Below are 10,097 nucleotides of genomic sequence, written 5' to 3' on the forward strand. Positions count from 1 at the left end.
TAATTTTCACAAAGTGATAATCATCAATACACAAATATAAACCAGTTTAAAGAAATTAAAAACCAACACCATCATATCCACTCTAAAATTTCCAAATCAATAAACAAATAAAAAACAATATAAAATCTATATTATTACTTTGAAAAATAAACAAATCAAACAAAGTGATATCATGGAAATATTAGAAATAGAAAAGGCAATATTACTTTATTGATTTCCTAATTTGTTTAGAAACATGCGCTATGAATTTTGATGTAAAGAAATACGAAAGTCGTTTTAATTTTGTAACACCTTGTTTTGAATCTTTTTTCTAAATCGGGATCGTGATCCGAAGATTAGATATCATAAGGCTTAGGGCCTTTGGAAAGAGATATTTAGACCCATTTGAGTGTGAGTAATGTAGATTTGATGACCGAGGAGTTCGACTTGTGTTTTGGAGCCAAATGGTATATCAGTAAAGTGGCAGTTCAGGATTTTATGAAAATTAAATTTTAGTTCGGCGTCAAGGATAAGTTGACAGAAGTCTATAGCTACTCGTTACCTTTCCGTGGCTATAAGGATCGTCGAAATCGGACGTAGAACGAAGACGTTATGGCCTTTAGAAGATTGTGCTATTAGTATGTCGGGCGTACTAGGTTGATGTTGATCGTGGGTTTCTTCCACGTACGCGAGGCGTACGTGGAATACGCATGGCATACATGGCTTAGAGACAAACCCTAATTTCTAGGATTTGCACCCTATTTAATCAACTTATAGCACCTCTTGGACATTTATTAGCCAGCCTCCATCTCCCTTTACCCTAATATCGAAACCCTAGAGCATTTGGTGAGTTTTTGAGCTTAAGAGTGAAGTGTTGATGCTTTATGGTGAAGAAGAAGAAGAGGAACACTTGGAGGAGTGGCTTAAGCTTGTAGATCGTGGATTGCCTTCTCATTTGCAAGCTTTTTGAGGTAAAAGCTCACACCTTGTTGATTTTTTGTGTTAGATCTACTTTGTGGTGGTTGTTGGTCATTTTGACTCTTTTGAAGTAAAGATGAGCTTTTGATCTACTAAAGAAGTAATGGATGCTAGATATTAGCTCCATTTAAGCCCCGTGTTCATACAAATGTAAAATTTATGGATGTTTTTGCTTCATGCAAGTATTAAGACCTTTATGAAGTTCTTTTTGAACTTTTGAGTCCTGTTAGGCCATGTATGGGTGCAAAGTTGCCAACTTTACATGATAAGTTACCCTTTAGAATCAGACTGGAGAGTTTGGCTCAAGGTCTTAACCGGATAAGTGCTTAATGAAGTGTGTTAGTGATCTAGGGAGTATGCTAGGCGTACCCAGTTGATACGCTGCGCGTACTAGCCTCGGAGGGAGTACGCTAAGCGTACAAGCGGAGTACGCCCTGCATACTCCACAGACGGGCTTTTGGGTTTGGTGATTCTCGGTATTAGGCCATGCTTGGACTTTTGAAGATGGGGCTTGTATATTGGGATCATTTGGACTTAGGCCCATGATGGGTTTGGGGACCAATTTGGAAGATTAGACCATATTGGGCTTTTGTTGTTAATGGTTTAGACTTCAGATATTTAGGCCAAGTGAGGTAAGGGTAAAATGAACTTTTTCCTGAGTATTGGGCAATCATACTAGGTTTCCAGCTATGGGTTGAGAACCAATTATTTATTTGGCATTATTTTGATGATGTTAGCACAAGGATTTTCCTGATCGGCAATCCAACCTGTTATCGTTGATATTCATCAGTATGAGGTGAGTTTCCTCACTGTGTTTAGCGGGTCGAAGGCACCAATGCCGACCATTTGTTTATTATGTTAAGATGCTATATGTCTGCGTGACTCTTGCATGTGTTATGTGCTTGTATGCTTTCCAGGAAAGGCCCGGTGCTGGGTAGGGTCTGATGACTGTACTATATGCTATTATCTTTGTGATATCGCCTGTGTTTTATGATTATATGTTTATATGTGTATATACGTATACTGGGCAAGGCCCGATGCTAGGCAGGACCTGATGATTAACAGATCTGTATGCTGCGTGGGGCTTGAGGCCGGACGGGGCCGACTATATGTTTGATATGTATGGTATGTGGTACTTTGGGGAACTCACTAACCTTTGTGCTTACGTATTTCTAGTTATGTTTTCAGGTACTTCTGGTTTGAAAGGGAAGGGCCCAATTTTAACGCAACGCATCCACCCATGTTTCCACGTTATGTTGATTTTGGGATTGTACTCTGATAACTATTTTCTCATGAAATAATTTTGAATTAATAGAAAAGGGATAAGGAATGTTTGGCTAAAAGATAATTAGTTTTTTGATTGAACTAAAATTGAAAATTTTACCTTGTAACTTTTGGGACGTTACAAGTTGGTATAAGATCCTTGGTTTTAGGGATTTAGGCACACTCTTGGGTATGTCTGAACTCAAACTAAGGAATTGATAATCTTTTGAAGGAAAATGAGGTTCTAAAAAGATTTTGTAAAAGGGAATAAATTTCAAAAAGGATGTTATAAAGACAAACAGGTGTGGTGTGTACGATCAACCGAGCTCAAGTAAGCGATTCCCAGAATACCCATACATGTTTTTTGTTATCCTATTAGAATTGCATGCTAGATTAGGGTTAAGGATCTAGGAGAGATGCCTATTAACGCCTGTTGTATGAGCTTGTAGACTTGCATGCTAGTACTGATTAGTCTGTGATAGGATGAACTATTTAGATTATGCATGTTCTGATTACTCAATGCTCGAATACTGCTTGCTTTGTACTTTTAGGAGTTCCCATTAACTTCAACTGACTAGTAAACGAATATAATAAGTTACATATTTTTGATACTAGATAATTTTAGAAGGTTAGGTCTTAACCCTATTGAGCAACTCTCCTTTGAGTCCAACCTTTGTAGTGTGAGACCTTTTATTTGAAGAATTATCTGGTGTCAGTGATATGTAATTATATGTATTAGCTAGTTAGAGGGTCTTAGGGGGAGTTTCTTATGCAACTGATGGCATGGAGTAGTGTGGTGGTTGCCCTAGAAGGATCTAGGAAGAATGTTAGTGCGGCGAAGATGTTGGTAGCCAATAAGCTTGAGAAGCCCTTTGATTGGTCCATAGCTTGGAGTGTTATTGCTCGAATGTTGCTTGCTTTGTGCTTTGAGGGAATCTAGGCAGTGTGAGCTAACTATTAAGTGAATATGATAAGTCAAATTTTGCATATGTTAAATAATCTCAGAGTGACTGAATTGACCCTACTGCGCAACTCTCATTTAAGTCTAACCGTTGTAGGTAAGAGTCTTTGACTCGAAGGATTATCTAAGCTTTGTTGTATGTGATTGTATTCATGAGGTGGTTAATTGACACTATTGGGAGTTCTTCAGCAGTTGATGGCAAGGTGAGGTCTGGAACCTAGAAGAGCCTAGGTTGTGTTGTAGTGGTTTGTTTGCGCTGCTTAGCGAGTATTTGGAGTAGCAGTCTTAGAACGTGACTTAGGATTCAAGATGATTCTTGAGGAAGGTATGGATAGGTGTGGAAGGTAATTGGGCCCATACTATTGAAAGCATAAGATCCATACTCGAATTGACTAGAGTCTTAGGGAATCTAGGAAGCATGTTGGATGAGGATTCATGGTTATGTTTTGATTATTTGCATGATTGTTTATAAGGATGGTGATGAGCACTCAGGAAGGGGTTTCAGGTTCTTGGTTCAGGGTCTGGTGCAGAAACTAAGCCGATTGATGAGTGGATGCGGAAGTTTATCTCATCGAAGATCACCCGCGATATTTTGGAACAGACTCCTGTAATCTTTGGTATGGTCAAGGACGGGATATTACAGATTTTGACTGAGCATATCAGCGCATTCTATACTGAGACTATGGCTATTGTTGGAGCTCGCACCCTTTTGTTCCACGAGTTCCGTGCTTGTGGAACCCCAAAATTCTTTGGGAATAAGGAGCCCATTTCTAGTGGGAGATGGTTAGCGGACATGGTGCACACTTTCCGGATGAGATTCTACCTCGAGGGGTCAAATGTTAGATTTTCTTCCTATGTTCTTAAAGAAAAATCCCGAGATTGGTGGGAGGTGGTAGACTTTACCGTGGGAGGAGAATCCTTGGAGAGGATGACTAGGGATGAGTTTGCGACCTGGTTTAGGACCAAGTTTGCACTGGCCTTTGAGGTGCATTAGTTGGCGAGGGAGTTTCAGGACCTTTTCCAAATGACTGAAACTGTGGCAGAGATCATTGCCAAGTTCTAGGAGATAGCTTTCTTGGTTCTGCATTATGCAACGGACGAGGAGATGAAGAAGGTAAGGTATCATGACATGATGAGGGATGACATCAAGGAGTTTTTGAGTTTTTCAGGGTGCGAGACTCTGAATAAGATAGCCAGATCCTGAGAACGTGAGATTGATTTGGAGCACCTCAGGAAGAGGAAGTCAGAGTAGACCTAGATTGCAGTGGGCCAGGCAAAGAGGCTCATGACTTAGATTTCACCTTTGGGAGGCCATAAGGGTGGGGGACGTTGTGTCAAGTGTGGAAGGAACCATGTGGGAGGATGTCGAGAGACAGACTGAGGATGTTTCGGTTGTAGTCAAATGGGTCATTTCAGTAGGGATTTCCCCGTGGGTCATTTCCGATGTGTTTTCACTGCAATCAGGTAGGCCACAAGAAAGCCGACTGTCCGATGTTGAGGGGTGGAGCAGTGAGTGCATCTGCTGCAGTTACTTTGAGGTTCACTGATGATCGAGATGATATGGCATGAGCCCCGACAGCAAGGAGCTGAGCATTACATTGTTAGTCAAGGGAGGTAAGCGTTTCATCATATGCTATTGTGAATATGTTATCTTTTGCTTTCTTCATGCTTATTATCAGTATTCATAGTTGCTTGGAATCTTTAAGAATTAGATTTGATTTAGTTCTTTGTTATCTTCCTGGGTTATGCCATCAAGAATTATTATATGCCATTTTTTCATGCCAAGAGTTATTAGTGGGTTGTATCCTGCTAATTTGTCCATATATCTTCCAAGCGATACCCTTAAATTGACCCCCATCAAAGAAACAAAACAACAAGTTTCTGTAATGAAGTCAGAGTTCAGACGTGTTAGAATTTGTTTATTCAGGAACAATATTTGCCTATGGAAGGACCTTTTTGAGTCCAATCACTATTGTTTTTAGGGAAGGAGCGGTAGCAAGAAGATGAAGGTGGCAGTCGCACGAGTTTGTTTGCCATTGGAAGTGCTAGGGGAATTTCATAATTGCAAGGGTTGAAGATAGTTAGAATCCAGAGATCCTTATGAGAATGGGAAGTTGGAGTGAAAATTCACCTGTTGCGGTCAAAAGTTATAGTCTTTGTCACCAGCATAAAGGACTTAAGGAATTAGTGTTGTATCATGGTAAGCGATTGAGGTTATCAGACTTGCTGAGATTTTGGGAGTGTTTATCTGGATTTCTAATTTTTGTGCGATCATTAATATCAGCTAGTCATGGAACACTAATATTAGTAAGCTCAGGTTGTCGATAGATTGAATCGTAAGGTTGAGAGATGGATTGGAAATCCATAAAATATTGAGGATTGGAAGGGCGCTATAGAATCCAAGTGGGGAGAATCGTTGGTCTAAGGGATTGTGCATGGAAGGATATTTAGGTTTCATTGCACATCAGTAGTGATGCATAGCGGGTATGTGGATGATCCAGGTCGAGGGTGGTGTTAGAGCCTCTTTACATTTTCTTGTCTGATTAAGGCTTTTGGGTTCAAAGCATGACCCGAACACCTGATTAGGGTATAGTCGAATGCGGGATCTAGTCATGATGATTGTGGTCGATATAGTAGATGGACACTAAGACCATGGCTGGGGCCATGGAAGCAATGGAAGTATGGTAAGACTATGGGGTAGTCGTAGTATTAATCAAGGTAATAGACAGTTGTGGAAATATTATTAGCCTGCGATGGGATCATAGTATTCACCAGATTGTGGTGGACCTGCGTTGAGGGGGTCATTGGATTAGCTCGTGCCTAGGGTAGGCAAACAGTAATGTCAGAGAGTATCTCCCTGTTATGGGAGGAGGACCATTAGGGTCCGAGGCCAGGTTAGGCCTGAACAACTCTCAATTTGGGTGGACCAGCGTTGGCATCGCCCGTTCATTGGTATAGATTGGGTGAGACCCGTGGGCGAGGCCCATACATTTTTGGCAGTGCAGGTGGGACCAGGTAGGGACTAGTTAGCTCAAGGTATCCAATCATGGTTACAGTGGGATGACCATGTGGTCAGTGACTAATACAAGAGTGATGCATCGGCTAGGGTAGCCTTATCTGTTGAACTCTCAGGATCATGGTGGCTGGACAGGTGTAAGACTAGGAGTCTCCATGGTGTATTGGGGATTTTTATATCCTAGTTTAGTGAAAGATTTCCATGATACATAAGATTTCGTGTGACATGCAAGTGTAAATCCTTGAATCTCAGGATATGAGTTATGTATCAGGTTGGTTTTTGGTTGGAGTCACGTTCGGAGTCGTTAGTGCATATATGCAAGATCTTTACTTTAGCAAGTTATGGATTAACGAATCTGTTTGCCAAGGGTATCGGTTAAAGGGTTCAGAGTAAAAAGGATGTTTTCAGTTTTGATGGTAGAAAAAGGCTCTTATGATTGTGTTTCATATTGGTTCCACCTGTTTGTAGGTCAGGCAAAATATGGGACTTCGGAATTATAGCAGTAACATTTTGGTTCGACAGTTAAAGGATCAGTAATTTGTTTAGCATTAAAAGGATTTTCTTTGAAGCTTTGGTTCCCAGAAGTGTGGTAAAAAGTGATTTCGAGGACGAAATATAATTTAAGTGGGGGGAGAGTTGTAACACCCTGTTACGAATCGCATCCTAATTCGGGGCCGTGACCCAAAGATTAGATATCTGAAGGCTTAGGGTGTTTGGGAAAGAGAGATTTATACCCATTTGTATGTAGGTAATGTATATTTGATGACCTGGGAGTTCGACTTGTGTTTTGGAGCCAAAGAGTATATTGGTAAAGTGGCATAATGTTCTTTTATGAAAATTGGATGTTAGTTCAGGAAGTTTTAAGTCAAGGATGCATTGATAGAAGTGTAGAGCTTCTGTTTACCTATATGTGGATATAAGGATCATCCAAATCGGACATAAAACGAAAAAGTTATGGCCTTCAAAACATTATGGTTTGTGGAACTTAGCTGTGTATGCAGGGCGTACATGGAGTATGCATGGCACACGTGGCTCAGAGACAACCCTAATTTCTAGGTCTGTACCCTGTTTAATCAACTTATAGCACCCTTTAGACATTTATTAACCAACCTCCATCTCCCTTTACCCTAATATCAAAATGCTAGAGCATTTGGTGAGTTTTTCTATCTAGAGAGGAACACTTGGAGGAGTGGCTTGAGCTTGTAGATCCTGGATTACCTTCTCCTTTGCAAGCTTTTTGTGACAACCAGATATTTCGAATCAATGTAATGACCTAAAAAGTCAAGAATTGTAACCCCTTTTAATATAATGAAATTATTATCAAAAATCAAATGTTCAAAAGTCATCTACTGGATTTCATAAATGATAGTTATCGTGTCAAGGTTTTCAGAAATATAAAGAACACTAAAATCCGGTTTGTAACGAAGAAGTTATGACCAACCTAAGATTCACAACAAAACCGTCAATATGATTAAACGTAAAACGCGAAGTTTTAATAAAATACTTTTTAACCTTAAGTATCTAAATGAAAATCGTAGATATCATTAAACGATGAACATACATCAAAAGAACGCCCAAATCTGACTTCGTATTGGGAAGTTATGATTTTTCGAAGTTTCGGATGTAGCAGTAGACAACTAAAAACTCAAAATAGAGATCGAGGGATTTTTGATCGAAACAATCCAAATGATAATCGAAGACCCCAAAAATGGTAGTACAATGGTAAAAAGTCTGTCGAAAATAGACATCGGATAAAGAAGTGATGGATTTTTAACGAACCTTTCGTGTCCCGGCCTGCTAAAAATAATATAATTAAAATAAAGTCAAAATTAGCCAAGAGAGTCTAAATGAAAGTTATAGAGTACATTCTAACCTACAAGTAGATATAAAGAACATGAAAACGGAGCTCGTACACAAAAGTTATGCAAGTTAGAAGTTTGAAGAATCCATTTATGCCTTGTGTAAAGGATTACGCCCAGCGTACCAGCGGATAGGAGTGTCGTCCCATCGGCCAAAGGCTCTCCCATCGGACAGAAGCCCTCCCATCCGAAGTGCGTAAGAAATGACGTCCCATTACACCCCGCGTAACCCCGTACGCCCAACGTACCGAGGCGGTCCAACCTCCCTATAAAAGGGATGCGAGGGTTCCGGGAAAAATTGCTCATTTCCTCTCTTTCTCCTGTGTTTTTACTCCGTTTTGCATGCAAGCAATATCTCGAAGCCCCGATTTTCATACCCAAGTTCGAAGGAAGTTTTACGCTCCTGAGATTCCCAAGAATCCTGAGAAACCCGTTTTCTCCTGTCGAAGTTCTGCTTGGTTTTCATATCACCATCTTCACTCTATCAAGTGAGTTCATACCCCTACAACAACGTTTTCAAATGCTTTGTAAATGCTTTTATACACCTTAAGGGGGGGGGGGGGGGGATACAAGTAAACACACGATTATCCTTGTGTGAATAAGATAAACCTTTTGCTATACATGTTGTTATATAATTATCAAACACTTTATTTATATTTTGAGTATAAATGTTCAATCATCTAATTACAAATGTTATACTTTATGTACAAAGTCGACACTACACTAGGGTTTACCATACAAATGAAATACACTTTTGGAAAAACTATAATAGGTATAGTTTACGGGGAAATCATTAGATTTTACATACTATAGTTACTAAATCAAAAAAATACTTTCATATACAAGAACAAATGGACTTTTCATACGTAAATCTATTTGATACTAAGTTTTGTGAGACATTCTACTTCGCGTACTTTCAAGTATGTCATTAAAGTCTTGTATTATATAACATAATCTCTTGTAGGGAGAGCGGGATACTTGTGTGTAGATCTATACGGGATTGACAATCCCACACCTAAACTGTTAGCTACAGTTAGACCGGCAGGTATGGGGTGACAAACGTCATAACATCCCAACGCTTGAAGAACGTTGTTACAGGCAGCCTAAGTTAATAGTATGGGTATAAAACTCACATGGAGTACTAAAAACACGACGATTTACGGGCTTATCAAATATCTTAGTGATTTTATACATACATAAATCTATTATTCTAGGCATGACAACTACTAATGCATTACAGTTTTAGAACTCTTAAGATACCACACACTTATGGAAACATATTGGATTTTTCAGAAGTAAACTTACAAAGTTTATACATAAACGCTTATGAACTCACCAACTTTATTTTTGACACTCTTTCAAAACTACTTGTATTTCTCAGGGATTTAGTAATACAAGTAGACTACAGATTTTGGAGAAGTGACGCTAAGTCGTCAATTTAAAACTCATTTTGTCATCATATTGTAATTTGTTTTGAACCAGTATCATTCAAGAATGTAAATTTTAAATTATATATATGATGGTTGTTTTACTTTCTTTACTATGTATTCAATTGTTACGATACTACATGAAGTCATTCGCCCTCGAACGATTCTGCCGTTCTGTTTTTGGGGTGTGACACTTTTTAAGGTAAAAAGCTCACATGTTGTTGGTTATTTATGCTAGACCTAGTTTGTGGTGGTTCTTGGGCATTTTGAGTCTTTTAAAGTAAAGATGAGTTTTTGATCTACTTCAGAAGTAATGGATGCTAGACCTTAGCTCCATCAAGCTCTATTTTCATAAAAAAAAAACAAATTTTATGGATTTTTTTGGTTCATGCAAATATTAAGACCTTTATTAAGCTCTTTACGAGCTTTTAAGTCCCATTAGTCCATGTATGGGTGTAAAGTTTCCAACTCTACACGACAAGTCACCCTTTAGAAATATAATAGAGAGTTTGGCTTAAGGTTTTAAATGGATAAGTGCGTAATGAACTGGTTTAGTGATCTAGGGAGTACACTGAGTGTACCCAGCTGGCACGTTGCACGTATTGGCCCCAGAG

Source organism: Lactuca saligna, chromosome 4 (assembly GCF_052625555.1).
Source record: "Lactuca saligna cultivar CGN05327 chromosome 4, ASM5262555v1, whole genome shotgun sequence".
NCBI classification, from domain to species: Eukaryota; Viridiplantae; Streptophyta; class Magnoliopsida; order Asterales; family Asteraceae; genus Lactuca; species Lactuca saligna.